Source organism: Trachypithecus francoisi, unplaced genomic scaffold, assembly GCF_009764315.1.
Source record: "Trachypithecus francoisi isolate TF-2019V2 unplaced genomic scaffold, Tfra_2.0 Lachesis_group11, whole genome shotgun sequence".
Classification (NCBI taxonomy): domain Eukaryota; kingdom Metazoa; phylum Chordata; class Mammalia; order Primates; family Cercopithecidae; genus Trachypithecus; species Trachypithecus francoisi.
In genome coordinates this window covers 5,519,559-5,535,031 of record NW_022681456.1, presented here as the reverse complement: position 1 = coordinate 5,535,031, position 15,473 = coordinate 5,519,559, and the positions used below count along the sequence as shown (strand labels likewise).

The following is a 15,473-nucleotide window of genomic DNA, read 5'->3' as shown; positions in this document are numbered from 1 at the left end:
ATAAGGTGTCTAAGTTATTATTCCTGGAAGGCCATGGAGGTAGATGTGTCTGTCCCACAGAGCTTTCCACAAGCCTAAAGCAGGGGATCACACATCTCTGAGCTGCCCTTTCCAGCTGCTTCTGGCTGAAGTCATCAGTGGTGGGTGTGTCCTCTGATCTATATCTTTGCATCAGAGGGTACTGGTTTTCCCACTTCTTTCAAGAAGAAAGGTAATAACCAGACTTAGGCAATCTTTCATGTAGTAAGGAGAAAGAAATGGAATACAATTCTCCATCAGGAATTCTGGCTTTACTTTGATAATTTTACAATTTCACATTAGTGACTCCTGCAGCAAATGCATGTATTTGTGTTCAGATTAAACTGATAGAGGGGTGGTGACTAGAGCCAGCATTTCCTGAGCTGTAAATGGAGGATATGCCATAATGAATTTCAGGTTCCCCGAAGTTTTTGCATAAATAAATTCATGACACCAAGAATTGGGGAATAAACATTTTAGAGGACAATCACATTCTAAATGAGAATTGCTAAGAGTGGGAGGCCCCTGTCATTTATTGCATTAGTTATGGAACTGTATATGAGCCCTGCAATGTTTGTTCTGCTGCTGTAGTGTGATTGGTGAAACGAAAAGATGCGTCCGGGGAGCGCTCAGCAAATGTTCCCCTTCTGCCATCATTTTTATAGCTCTGGGAGGAATCTGCCACTCAGAGTTAGAAATTAATATCATACTTGTATGAGAAACAAAAGTGAAGATATGAGGTGGAGACATTTTGGCCTCAAAACAATAACTCCATTGATTGAGTTAAATGTGTTTAACTCAGGCAGAAAGACACGCTACCTATGTGACACCATCATAGCTCCCAGCAGCCAACAGGAACACGTGCAGCTGCTAAGCTGGAGGGAGAACGCCTGGTAAACCAGATGTCCCTAGCTCTCGGGTCTGTGTGTTTTAAATGTCTTGGAATTATTTGTGGATATTGACAGATTGAAATTCATAGATCTCCAGCTCACAGATAGCGTGGGCTATTTCCAAATTCCCCAAGTTAATTTATAGCTGGAGATGGAATTTCAGTCTCTTACTCTGTATGGTGGGAAAACGATTCAGTGAATCCGTATGTGTTCCTGGGGGGCATTTTGAGGACATTTGCTGAGACTGACAAATATTTCCAGTATTGTGTCTCTCCATACCCACAATAGCATTAAGTGGAGGCATGTGGGATTGAGCCGTCACACATCCATCTAACCACATTCGCTCAAATGTGATGGGCCAAGGCCTTAGACATGACCAGGTAACTACGGGTTGAATTTAAATCAGTGCTTTGCCTAAGAGAGATGAAGAGAAAAATGCACACAGGTAATTGACTCAGCTAATATACTATGAATCTAGGAGGAACAAACAATAGAAATTGGGACTTTTAATGTTTTGTTTTAAAGCAGAAAACAGGTCGTGGACTACACTCAAAACACAGAGAGAGCCCCTCCTTCCTGTCATCAGGGCAGCCAACCCTCTCCCCTCCAGGCACCAGGCTCTTCCTGTGTTCTCTAATGTCTGGTGGGGCAGGACTCTTGAACTCCCTCTACACAGCAGCAGAGGCTGGGGACTTATTGTTCATTTTTTGCTTCTAAGAAAAGAGTACATTCAGGGCATATGGAAAAGTAAAATACATAATATTTTTCTGAGTAGCATAATACATGCTTCATGATCTTTGGGACTGAAAAGAAAAGTAAGAACCTGCTGTCTCTCCTGCTGTGGCAGAACCTGCAACCTCCGGTTGAGAAGTCCGAGTCTTTGGATGAAGGGGCTTCCTTCAGCCTCCGTTCCTGAGACGGAACAACAGGAGACAGATCCTGTGACCTCCCACATTGTGATAATGCCAAATCAATTCTGTTGTGTTAAGTCCTGGAAAATTTGGGGTTGTTACCTTAGCAAAATCCAGCCTTTTTGGAACAGCCCCAAATCTCAAGTTTCTTATAAACAAGAGGGAAGCAAGGTTAGGTCCTCACCATATAAAGTTCTTGGGAGAATCATACACACAACCACACATTGGAAATCATCATCATAAAATCTTGCAGTTGCGATAAATTTGTATCTTGATTAATTTATTATTATTAGGAAAGACAGAAAAAGAACATTGTGTATTCTCGAAATGCCGGGTCATCCTGGGTGACTGGAGCAGGCTGCATGGAGAGGAAGCATGGGTGACGTGGCTGGTGGTGGGAGCCTGCCTGTGGAGGGCTGCTGAGCTCCAGCTAAGCTATTGGCCTTTATTCAGTGGATCCTGGGAGCTATAAAGGGTTTTCAAGTGGTAAAGCAAACTAAATATGGCCTGAGAAAGAATCCGTACTTCTATAATTAAGTCCTTGTGGATGAACTGCAACCTGACTTAATAGGTAGACAGGACAGAAAACCTAACTGAGCAGTATGCGCCTGTAACAGTCGCTGAGTCTTGGCCAATTCCAGAGGCCACAATTCAACCAGTCATAGACTGCTGAGTGTTCAAACTGTGTTCAAATAAGGCAAACGCTGAGCTGTTACCAATCCAGCTGTTTCAGTACCTCACTTCCGATTTCTGTATATCACTTTATTATTTTGGTCTATAAATGTGTTCTAATCACGAGGCGTACCTGGAGACACCTCTCTGAATGTGCTGTGATTCTGGGAGCTGCCCGGTTCACAAATCGTTCATTGCTCAATTAAACTCCTTTAAATTTAATGTGACTGAAGTTTTTCTTTTAACACAAGTAATGAGTGACACACATGTTGGTGGTTGGATAGCTATCCCTTAAGACTGGTAGAATGGTAAGAAGTAGAGCCTGGAAACAGAAAATTGTGCCACCATTGCTCCAGCCAGGCTGGGTGGGCAGGAATATCTATGGACACTGTATTGCTGGCCCACTGACTAGAAGCTCAGAATATCCTGGAAGCTTCCGCGCCTCTTAACTGCACCAGCCAATGCAGCCAGCACTCCTGTCACTGTGCATCCCACACACTGGATTGGACACATCCGTGAACACCCTCTTCTATGATTTGTTTTCTCAGTTATTTTGTAATTACGTACTTCCTTTAATTTTTTGTACATTTATGCAGAAAATGTGTATAGGTTGAACTTTATGAATTCCACACACCCAGGTAGAAATCCAGAACATTAACTGAGTCCTATGTAAACTTACAAAAATGTTCCAAGGTATAAAACCACACAACTTATGGGATAGGGTTAAAGGGCACTTGTTTCTTCTCATGGGATTCACTGGGAGCTATCAGTAGGTCTCAGTCTCATTCACTGCCTGAGTCTGTCTGGGTTGACTAAGTCTCATACGGTATACTGGGTGGCTGAAACCACAGAAATATATTCTCAGATGTCTGGAGGCTGGAAAGTCCAAGATCAAGGAACAGGCAGATTCGGTGTCCAGCCTGAGAAATTGCCTGCTGTCTTCTCCCTGTAACTTCACAGGGCAGAAGGGGCCTCTCTGGGGCCTCTTTCATAAAGCCACTCATCCATTCATCAGGGCTGTCACACCCATGACTTAATCACCTCTTAAAGGCTCTACCTCTAAATACCACCACCTTGGGAGTGAGGATTTCCACACAGGAATTTGAGGGGGACACAGACATCCAGACACTAGCACTCACCTTTCTCCTGTTTGCACATCCCATCAACCTTTCAATCCCTGTTGATGGTTAGGAATAGGAAAATCACTGGAGACAACCTCCCCAGACGGCGTTTGACTAGGTGACTAAGTGAGGAATGGGCCAATATAGATACTCCTGAGACATTCTATGGGCACAACAGGTGGGTGATCTCTGATCTTCTCTCTGCTAAGGATGATATTGATACCTTTCCCTACGTCCTACACATGATCTAAAAGGTAATAAGGACTGAGTGGCAATATTGGCAAGAATACCATTCTTGTTTGAGCACTTAATATGGGCCAGGAACTCGACTTAGAGCTTTGCATTTATTAAATCATTTTAACTTCACAAGAGCCCTGAGATACAGGAACTATTAATATCCCCAGTATACTAATGAGGAAGCAAGGAGAAGTCAAATGAGTCCCCAGTTCACGTGGCCAACAGGCAGTAGGGCAGGACTCTTGAACCTTGTCTACACAGCAGCAACCCAGTAGGACAGCCCTGTGTACACAGCAACAGTCCAGTAGGGCAGGACTCTTGAGTCCTGTCTACACCGCAGCAGACTGTAGGTAGCCCTGTCTACACAGCATCATTCCAGTAGGACAGGACTCTTGAACCTCTACACAGCAGCAGGCTCATGACCTTAGGTACTCTCTACTGTGTTCCATGAAAGGCAGTGGGATATGGGCTTCAAGTCACACTTGCTAGACTCAGACTGCCTGGGTCAAAGTCTGGTATGTCTTTACAGCTTATTGCCCGTGTGACCTTGGGAAAGGCTTTTTAAGTGTTTATCTCAATCTCCATACTTGTAAAATAAAGCATCAGTGAGTTGAATTGTTAGGACAATACACACAATACAGAGTAATAACTTTAAAAGTGTCATTATTATCATCATTTTACTTTTCTGCCTTTCAGTTGCTACACTGAGTGGTTCCAAGGTGGTCGCTTTCTCAGTTAGGAATTCCTAACCCTTTTCTTTAAAATTGTACCCCCACTCACCAAGTACTCCCTTCCTGGCCTTACTGTTATCAGTTACACTTACAGTCATTGGATACACTATGTATTTAACTTACATACTTGTTTATTGTCAGTCTTGCCCCATTAAAATATAAGCCCCATGAGTGGAGGCTTCCATCTACCTTTATATCCCATGCTGTGCATCCCAGCCCTAGGCAGTACCAGACAAATAGCAGGTACTCAGTGAAGAGCTGGTGTCTTTTTAATCAATGTGGTTAACAGTCCACTTCAGGGCAGACAACCCCTCAACGCTGAGAAGGAATGAGGTTTTTGATGGAGCCTTGGCCCTCCCAAGAAATCCATTCTCCCTCTTGGAAAAGCTCCCCGGTGGACCATTACACATCACTTTATTACATCCAGCCACCTGCAAGATGACCATTTTATCACCACCTATTCATCATGTTGTCTGCTTTTTGGAAGTGCTGTATTAAAATGTCGCCCACATTCACATCTGCAGCAGAATCTCTCCGTGTTAGGTACTGCGTGATCATGGTCAATACAGGCGATAATGTAAAAAATGTTGGCCTAGGAGGAGATTTCTGGACAACCAGTTGGTGGTTCAAAACACTAGAGAAATAAACTATGCCCATTAAAGACTCGGTGAGAAGACTTGACAAGCACAATGAGAATCAGGGGTGAGAAATGACTGGGAAGTGTGCACCACCATGCTTTATACCCAGCTGTGGAATGGGGAGGCTGTGGCTGCGCCTGTCAATCACCAGTGCTGTCAAATGCTGGATGGGGGATGACCTCCCCTCCCTCATGGGGAGCTGCCATGGAGGCTGCCTATGGGAGCCCAGAAGCATCTTGTCCTACACAAGCGTTTATCTTACTCCAGCAGGGAGTAGCTGGTCTCTCAGTCTCTGTCCCTAGAGCAGAATACAATCTTGTCTTGCTTCTGTTTCTGCTTCATTGTCAAATTATCCCAGTTACCACATTAGTAAAATAAGGATAACAGTAGCATGTGCCATTATTCACTTCCACAATTAACCGTCTTAATGCCTGGTGCTTAGATTTGGGGATCTGGTTTATAATGAGGTGTTGAGCAAGCCTAGTCTTTTCTTATTATGATTTATTTCTAGCTACCCTCTCTGTTGACCGTTTCCTCCATCTGCTTTGCTTCCAATCCTTCTTAGCTTTGGGGTTCTCACAAATACCTTATAACCTCAAGTTATAACCACCTGGTGTTGGGCCTTAGCTCTGTACCACTGACTGGCCCAGGGGTTCCAAAGGAGAGTGTATTAGTCCATTTTCACATTGCTGTGAAGAAATACCCAAGACTGAGTAATTTATAAAGGAAAGAGGTTTAATTGACTCACAGTTCTGCATGGCTGAGGAGGCCTTAGGAAGCTTTCACTCATGGCCGAGAGGCAGGCACCTTCTTCACAGGGCGGCAGCATGGAGTGAGTGCAAGCAGAGGAAATGCCAGATGTTCATAAAACCATCAGATATCATGAGAACTCACTATCATAAGAACAGTATGGGGGAAACCGCCCCCATGATCCCATTATCTCTACCTGGTCTCGCCCTTGACATGTGGGGATTATGGGAATTACAATTCCAGATGAGATTTTGGGTGGGGACACAGTCAAACCATATCAGAGAGGGTATATGCCTGTCCCACCTAGGTCCAGTGTGTACACCTGTTCTCACAGCTGTGGCTCCAGGGATAAGGGCACAAGGATGGAGAAAGGAGGTTCCTTCCAGGCCAGTGAGTTGGGCAGGCTGTTTAGGAGACATGATGATGAGGAGGAGAAGGTGGGCATTCCTCAGCTCTTTGTTCTTCAGTATCATGGGACAGTATTTGAACACCAGGACTTGCTCCTTTGTTCTTAACACCTGAAGAGCCAGGGCTTCATGTCATTTCTCAGTGCTCAGAGGCCCTGAGACCCTGTGTGCCTGGCCCACCTTCCAGCATGAACTTCTCTCTGCCCTCCCATTCCCCACAAACCACACGGCCATGTGCCAGTTCTATGACCCAGACTGGTTCCTACTTCTGGGTGTTTCCATTTGAGCCATTCCCTTTCCATAGAACCCTCTTCTTGTGGGCTCATTCAGGTCATTCTCAAATAGTTCTAGTCCTTCTCATACACCAACCCGTTTCATATTCTTCAAAGCATTCCTCATTTTCAAATATTATCTTAGACATTTACTTTTCACCAATTTATTGTATTCGTTTTCTCACTAGACCACAAGCACCATGAAATGGGGGGGTGTTGCTGCTGTCACCCACAATGTACCCACAAGGTGTACATAGAGGGGCTCTCATTTTTTTTAAACATTGAATGAATAAGCTGGCATCTCTCTTTTCTTAGCTGAGATTCCTGTTCCTCCTTTCCTTTTACTTGCTCCAAAAGTGACATCAGATTTAAATACGCTGTGATCTGATCTCTCTGTGAGTCAAGGTATGATACCAGCCATGTATTTTCTCCTCTCCATTTCCACTTTCCATCAACCACCTAAACCTGAAACTGAAATGTGACTGGTCTTGGCAGTCAGTTGTGTGTTTTAGATAAATATGTGTGGGCAAGTCATTGTAACACTATGAATTTCCAGTAAGCCAGGATTTCAGCCACCAGAGAAGTCAAACGGATGGATTGGTTGTGAATGTCCCTGGAAGGCCGGCCGTGAGACTGAGTGAGCGGCCCTGTTCTGTGCTGTGCAGAATCCTGACCACACACAGCTCAGAGACTTGGGGCAGGGGCGTCACTGCCCCCCAAGAGTGCGTTCTGGAAAGGTGCGATGTCCTCCCTGGGACAGGGCCCGGTGACTGTTGTCTCTGGTAAATATCTGCTAAATTCATCGATGAGTAGACTAATGGGTGGATGAACTCTACTTCTTCTCTGATGATGAAAGACTCATCATATCAACACACGCTGCTCAGGAGTGGAAGTGGGTCCATTGCAAAACATTCTGTGCTCCATCATGTGGAGCAATGCCACCTAGATTTCTATGCCTTGCCATTTAGTTCCAAGGGTTCAGTAGCCAACAGGCCCCACCTGCTCAGGCGGTCCAGATCTGCCTCTGTTGTTGAGCTGAGGCCACACTCCTCCCAGGCAGCCAGTTGGTGCTGGAGCTGAGCGCTGCAGAGACGTTGGGGTCTGACCCATTCCCTTCAATGCAGCACTAGTCTAACGGGCATCCCCCGCGCTGGAGCCCCCATCTGTGCTGGCTTGGGCTTTGTCAGATCCCTTTCCCAAACCCTCCCTGTCCAGCCCCACTTCCTCCCTCTTCTAACGTTCAGAGGTGTGATGGTTAATATTGAATGTCAACTTGATTGTATTGAAGGCTACGAAGTATTATTCCTGGGTGTGTCTGGGACGGTGCTGCCCAAGAAGATTAATATTTGAGTCAGTGGCCTGGGAAAGGCAGACCTACTCTCAATCTGAATGGGCACCATCCAGTCAACTGCCAGCGTGGCTAGAGTAAAGCAGGCAGAAGAAGCTGCAAGTAACCTACTTGCTGAGTCTTCTGGTCTTCCTCTTTCTCCCATGCTGGAGGTTTCCTGCCCTCAAACATCAGACTCCAAGTTCTTCAGCTTTTGGACTCTTGGACTTAGGTTTGCCAGGAGCTCTTGGGCCTTCAGCCATAGACTGAAGGCTGTGCTGTCAGCTTCCCTGCTTTTAAGAATTGGCTTCTTTGCTCCTCAGCTTAGATTCCGTGCTCCTCAGCTTAGATTCCGTGCTCCTCAGCTTAGATTCCGTGCTCCTCAGCTTGCAGACAGCACATTGTGGGACTTCACCTCATAATCGTGTGAGTCAATACTCCTGAACAATCTCCCCTTCATGTATACATCTATCCTATTAGTCCTGTCCCTCTAGAAAACCCTGACCAATACAATGGGTATTGCCTCCAGTAAACGGCCTGCATTCCTAACACTATTTCAGCATCTACTTCCCAGAGAGGCAAATTAAGGACGTTTTTCCTATGCATACATTAGAGGTGCCAAACTGTTCAGTTAGTTTAGAAAGATTGAATTTTTTGACAACAGATAAACACTGGAAGGCCACGAGTAAAAATATAGCTCTCCTATCTTTTCCTGTGAAGATGGAGCTTGGTAACTGGACTCCTTTTCCTTCCTGGCAGCCAGCATGGGTGGTGAGGAGTCCCCTTTGCAAGGGGTCTCTCCTCCCAGTCTCCAGAAGCCCCCGCCCCTTACCATGTATCGGAGCATTGGAGGTGAACGGAAGTTACAGTCACTAGGATGTTTGTGCTGGATGCTTTCCAACACAAAATAATCCAGTGGCAAGTGGACCCACTTCCACTCCTGAGCAGAGCATGTTGATTTGATGAGTCTTTCATCCTCAGAGAAGTAGAGTTCATCCACGTTTTAATCTACTTATTGATTCTTTTAGCAGATATTTATAGGGAGACGCATTCACCAGGTCCTGTGCCAGGGAGGTCATCACACCTTTCAAGAACGCACTCTTGGGGGGCAGTGACGCCCCTCCCCAGGCCTCTGTGCTGTGTGTGGTCAGGAGTAAAAGGGAAATTAAACTTTTTTTGAAAACCATGGTCTTCATGGGTAAGCAGAAGAGAAACTAAGAGGACCAGTTATTTCTAGGGAACGGGGAGAGTCCGTAGCTGTTTTGGAAAGTTTTTAAAATGCAAATACAATTATGGGTCTTAGGAAATTCCACAGCGTGCTTCACTCTAACCACTGACCTAGCCCCTTGTGGGGCTTAGATGCTGTCCTCAGCCCCAAGAGATGACAGGGGTCATTGCAAATTCCCTGAGCACTGGGGCCAGGTACATGTGGAGTGGTGGCTGCAAGGTTGGGTCAAGGTTAGTGCTGTGCCCTGCCCGCTCTTACTGCTCTTCTGATCCTGGCTGAATCCATGCAGTCTGCCTTAGGGAAATCATTTCATTTGAATAAGATGTTGAGAGTCGTAGGATCCCAGAACAAGCTGCACGCAGCAGCTGTCTCCTTGGCCAGCCTTCGGCCGAGCTGCTGTGTCCTTTATCTCAACTTCACTGAGTTTCCCACATCTTGAAACTTGAAAAAATTTATTATTAGGCTGAATTCTTCATTTTATTCCATTTATGGATGAGCATTTAGGAGGGCAATAAAAGTAAAGTTGGGTAAAAATAAAAGCCCTTCTTTTGTTAATGAGAGACATCTGTTTATTTATCTTTTTTCTTTTAATGTGCATTTGCTTAATAGGCAAGTTTTTATTTAAATATCAGTTGAGGCTCTCATGACTTTGAGAAATTTATCAGAGTCATGGCCATTTTTTTTTTCTTGGTAGTTAAAGATGCATTTAGTAAGGCTGCTGGTGTTTACTGGGATGAGGAAGACTGGGAGAGGGAGGAGCAGGTTTAGGAAAAAGGGGTGAAATAAAGGGCTTGAGAAGGCATGTTTCTGTGCTAGGTGGAATAATGGTCCCCTGAAGATGTCCACGACCGAATTCCCAGAACCTGTGAATACATTACTGTACGTGGAAAATGAGATTTGCAGATTTGCTTAAGAAAAGGATTTTGCTATGGGAGAGATGATCCGGGTTGATCATGGGCCACTGACATGATTTGGATCTGTGTTGCCGCCCAATCTCATTTCTAATTGTCAATCCCAGTGTTAGAGGTGGGGCCTGGTGGGAGGTGATTGGATCATGGCGCAGATTTCCCTCTTGGTGCTATTCTCATGATGCTCAGGGAGCTCTCCTGAGATCTGATCATTTAAAAGTGCATGGCACCTCCCCCACCTCACCTTCCGCCTCCTCACCTCCCCTCGTCTCACTTCCCCCCACCTTACTTCCCCCACCTCACTTCCCCCACCTCGCCTCCCCCGCCTCACCTCCCCTAACCTTGCCTCTACCTCTCCCACCCCCTCCCCGCCTTGCCTCTCTGCCGCATCCCCTCCCCCGTGCCCCCGCCTCTCTTCTCCCCACCTCACCTCCACCCCCGCCCCGCCTCCGCCTTGCCTCCCCACAAAACCCTGCCTGGCCTCCACCCTCCACCTGCCTCGCCTCTCCCCCGCCTTGCCCCCCGGCCTCTCCCTCCATTCCCCGCTTTGCATCCCCACTCCCGCCCGCCTTGCCTTTCCCCTACACCGCCTCGCCTCCAGCTAGCCTGGCTTCTGCTCTTGCCATGTCAGATGTGCCTGTTTCCCCTTCACCTTCCGTAATTGAAAATTTCCTGAGGCCTCCCCAGAAGCCAAGCAGATGCCAGCATCATGCTTCATGTACATCCTGTGGACCTGGGAGCCAATTAAGCCTCTTTTCTTTATAAATTACTCAGTCTCAGGTATTTCTTTATATCAAGGCGAGACTAATGCAACTCATACAGGGACGATGTGATCCCGAGGCTCCTTGTGAGAGTGGGCGGGAGGGCCAGTCAGAGAAGATAACGTGGAGGTACAAACCAAGGAATGTGGGCGCCTCTGGAAGCTGCGAGAGGCGCAAATGAATTCTCCCCTAGAGCCTCCAGAGGAAACGCAGCCCTGCTTATACCATGATTTAAGGACTTCTGACCTTTAGAACTATAGGATAGTAAGGCCGGGAGCGGTGGCTCAAGCCTGTAATCCCAACATTTTGGGAGGCCAAGGCGGGCAGATCACCTGAGGTCACAAGTTCGAGACCAGCCTGGCCAACACGGTGAAACCCCATCTCTACTAAAAATGCAAAAATTAGCCAGCCCTGGTAGCACATGCTTGTGGTCCCAGCTACTTGGGAGGCTGAGGCGGGAGAATCGCTTGAACCCAGGAGGCAGAGGTTGCACTGAACAGAGGTTATACCACTGCACTCCAGCCTGGGTGACAGAGAGAGACTCTATCTCAAAAAATAAAAATAAAGAAGTACTACACAATAATAAGTGTGTGTGTGTGTGTGTGTGTGTTTAGGCTGCTGGATTTATAATGATTTATTACAGCAGCAACAGCAAATGAAAATGGTCTCTAAGCACATTGCTCCCTGAGTGCTGCAGATCACATTCAATATTAAGGGATTTCACTGGCAGATGGGCCAGGAGTACAGCCATGAACAGCGTTTTCATGGCATCGGGTAATAACAATAAAGCTAGTCTTCATATGGTGCTTCTTACATGGGGAAGACACTGTTAATATTGGCTCATTTAGTTTTCACAACAAACCTGTGAGCCAGGCATATGCACCATTCCCAGTGGCAAATGAAGAAACTGAGGCCCAGAGATGTAGAGCGTATGGCTCCAGGTTGCCCAGTGGGCAGGTGAGAGAGATGGGATCTGACTCAGGCTGTCTGGCTCCAGATTCCAGGACCCTAACTACTGCCCTGAACTGCCTCTTCTGGAAGGGTGTGTTTTAAATACACAATTTGCACTCACAGAATCAAAACCTTTCATAGAATTTCACCAAGTGGTTCTCACAGCATATAATTTCGTAATTAGGGAAATTATACAAAAAAAAATGCACATTGGGGACTTGCAAATACATACTCTGAATTTACAAGATTTAGCAAAGGCTATCCAAGTGGAGGAATTTACAATGACCTTTGAGAAATATTAGCAGAACCATATGCTTTTGTAGTTGCTATTATTATTAACCTGTATATACATACAATACGCTATATAATTTCATTTATTTATTTTTTGAGATGGAGTCTCACTCTGTCGCCCAGGCTGGAGTGCAGTGGCATGATCTCAGCTCACTGCAACCTCTGCCTCCCGGGTTCAAGCAATTCTTGTGCCTCAGCCTCCCAAGTAGCTTGGATTACAGGTGCACGCCACTATGCCTGGCTAAGTTTTGTATTTTTTGGTAGAGACGGCATTTCACCATGTTGGCGAGGCTGGTCTTGAACTCCTGACCTCAAGTGATCCTCCCACCTCGGCCTCCTAAAGTGCTGGGATTACAGGTGTGAGCCACCGTGCCCTCGGCCATAATATGCTGTTTTTAAAATGCTTTTATCTTAATTTCCTCTAAGTATCCTCAATCATCTTTATTTCTTGGCCCAGCAAACCCTTTTATCATAGACATGACAAAGGTCCTGTTTATTCCAAATTAGATGAATTGTTCATGTGTTCTGCATAAGTAATGGACACTAATGTAGCTTTATAGAACATGCAAAACAATTAATGACTATTGTTGGTTTAGAGTTTGATATGGAGACATGTGGATTTTTTTGAACCACCTGCAAATGACTTTGTAAACAGTTTAAATATATTTCACTGCACCTGAGTAAAAATTGTCCTTTCACTATTCTTACAATCATTATTACAAAAGCTATTTAAATTACTGTTTAATTGCATCTGTACTACTTAAATAATTTAATGTAAAATTAAACTTTTAATGTGTGACTAAATCTCCTTAAGATCGTAACCTTATAACCCTCTCCCTTCTCCCCTCAACAATTTCAGCACCTAATAGAGGTAACCAGCAATAATGGTTGAGGATAAATCATGTTGTACTCTTGCTGGGTATTTTTTTCCATACAGATATAACTGCGTGTGCTAGTTTGGAGCCTGTTCTTCATAGTACACACAGGACGCCTCAGTTTGCACCACTGTCTCCATGCTAAGTGGTATCAGGAACTACAGTGGCATTTTTATCACTGACTTAAAATTCCTCCTTATCAACTACCATTGCCAGCTCTGCCACTTTTGGGGAAGCTGGTGTGGCAGGCTCCGTCTTCCTTCCCTACTTCTGTTCTTTATCCCAGAGCTTAGGAGGAGGGGCATCTCTGGAGCATAAGGGAGGCTTGAAGGGTCCTTGCTCTGTGCAAAGCCCCTCCCAGCCAGCCAGCTTCCCTCTAGAGCCCTCCTGATTAATCACTCACTCATCAGTCTCCTCTCGCTGAAGTCGCTGCAGCTAAGCTAAGCGGTAGCAAAGACTTGGATCTAATATTGAAAATTCAAATTTAATTCCCCCTCCTAATGCCTAAAAAGGTTGCGGTTTGGCTCCAGTTCTTGACAGTGGCCTTTCATAGCATCTCACCAAGTGGATTCTCACAGCACTAAGGTGCCATCTTTGCATTTGACTTCAGGGCAAGCTTATTCGCACTGAATAAGCAGAACCAGTTCAAGGAACAGAGGCTATTTCCTGGGCGTTGGGGTGGCCTGAGAGAGTGGGCACACATGCCACCTTCCCCAATTCACCTCTCTGTATATAAGAAGGATAATAATTCCATCTTTAAATGTTTCAAGTAACTAAGCAAACTTGTTGGGAACCTTCTTTCAAGCTTTAAGACGGAAGTCACATCCTATCAGATAGATCTTTATTTTCTGCTTCAAAACCTAATGAAGAAGAATCCTTTCCTACTCACGCTTCCCCGATGTGGGGTGAGAATGAAGTCATGCTTTGGCAAATGTGGTCCCTGAGACCATCTGTCCTTTGGGCAGCATCGCATACCTGCCCATTTCCTGCTCCTCGTGGAAGCATCTGGGTTAAGTAAGTGTGCACAGACCAGCTGAGAATTTGGAATTGGTTCTTTCCACTTAAGACTTAGAGATCTTTGCTTTTGTTCTTGTTTTCTACATCTTATTATGTCCTATTTGGTTCTCTTCAATTCAAAAAGCGTTTTATGATAATCAAATAGCCTCTATCCTGTGCCTGACTTTGTGTTTTAGGGATACCGCATAGGGACAATTTAAGCCCAAGAGCAGCCCACAGTGTGCTCACAGTCCAGGGAAGAGATGGCCATGTAGACAAAGAAGACCCACAAGCTTACAGAGCCGTACTCTCTGGGATTGTCACTGGCATTTCATTTTCCTAGCATGAGTTTCTCTGAAGTTGTTCTGTATTTATAGTACTTTCTCTTCGGAGCATCAATTGGGTAGGACTGAATGTCTAATAAATTGGCCAGCCTGGATGCGACAGGATTTTCTCAAATCACAGTAGATCATCAGCCACCAGTGCCATTGCCATTGGCTTTTCCTTGACCAGTTGTCATTGCTGGTAATTAATTACAGCTCCTAAATCCAAAGTATCATTATAGAGATAATAAATAACAGAAAGCTTTTCTGTTGGATTCTCTATTTATTTTATTGTGAAATCCCCTCCCTTCCCTTCTCTCAGAGAGCTCCTGCAATGGGTCTTTGTATGCAAAATTCTAATTCTCATTCTTAGATCTTGCATGCCTTTTTTCCTCTTCTATGCTGGAACCTTTTTTTATTTCTTTATATTGTCTATGATTCCAACACTAAAAGGAAACAATTCCGTGAACATTGACCTTGGTAGGGGCAGAATGTTAATTAACACTGGGAGAAATGCCAGAGTGCCTTCAGGTGCCATCCAAGAAACAATTGTTTTACTTTTAATTGCCAAGTTCTGCAGAGAAAGTGAGGAGAAGAAGCACGTCTTCATTGTTGAAGAAGACAACTGAAAGAAGGCCAAATCTGGGGAGTGGCTTTCTTAGCCAGGGCGTTCTGCTAAGTAAAAGCCTGGTTTTGATTTTTTTTTTTTTTTTTTTTTTTTTGAGACAGAGTCACACTCTGTCTCCCAGGCTGGAGTGCAATGGCACGATCTTGGCTCACTGCAACCTCTGCCTCCTAGGTTCAAGCGATTCTCCTACCTCAGCCTCCCGAGTAGCTGGGATTACAGGCATGCACCACTACACCCAGCTAATTTTTATATTTTTAGTAGAGACAGGGTTTCACCATGTTAGCCAGTCTGATCTTGAACTCCTGACCTCAAGTGATCCACTTGCCTCGGCCTCCCAAAATGCTGAGATTACAGGCATGAGCCACCGCGCCCAGCCTGATCCTGATTTTGTTGTGAATTGTGGTTTTGGTGCAACAAGAACTCATAGGTAAAAATGGTTGCTCCCAAAAAGGAACTGTTTTTGATCCTTTAGTAATCACTAAAATCACTAAATAAAATGAATCAAATAATGTGTTTAAGGGAACGCAGTCAAGGTTTC

The 15,473-nt window shown here is 45.2% G+C and overlaps 1 long non-coding RNA gene across 1 annotated transcript; it reads right to left on the bottom strand.

Annotated features, from left to right (window-relative positions):
- Positions 1-1,405: 1,405 nt before the first annotated feature.
- LOC117090943 lies at positions 1,406-8,144 on the bottom strand. The gene is made up of 4 exons (XR_004440161.1): positions 8,107-8,144; positions 3,764-3,859; positions 1,732-1,820; positions 1,406-1,621 (listed from the first exon to the last, which is right to left on the bottom strand). It is a non-coding gene; the product is annotated as an uncharacterized LOC117090943 (long non-coding RNA).
- Positions 8,145-15,473: the final 7,329 nt, after the last annotated feature.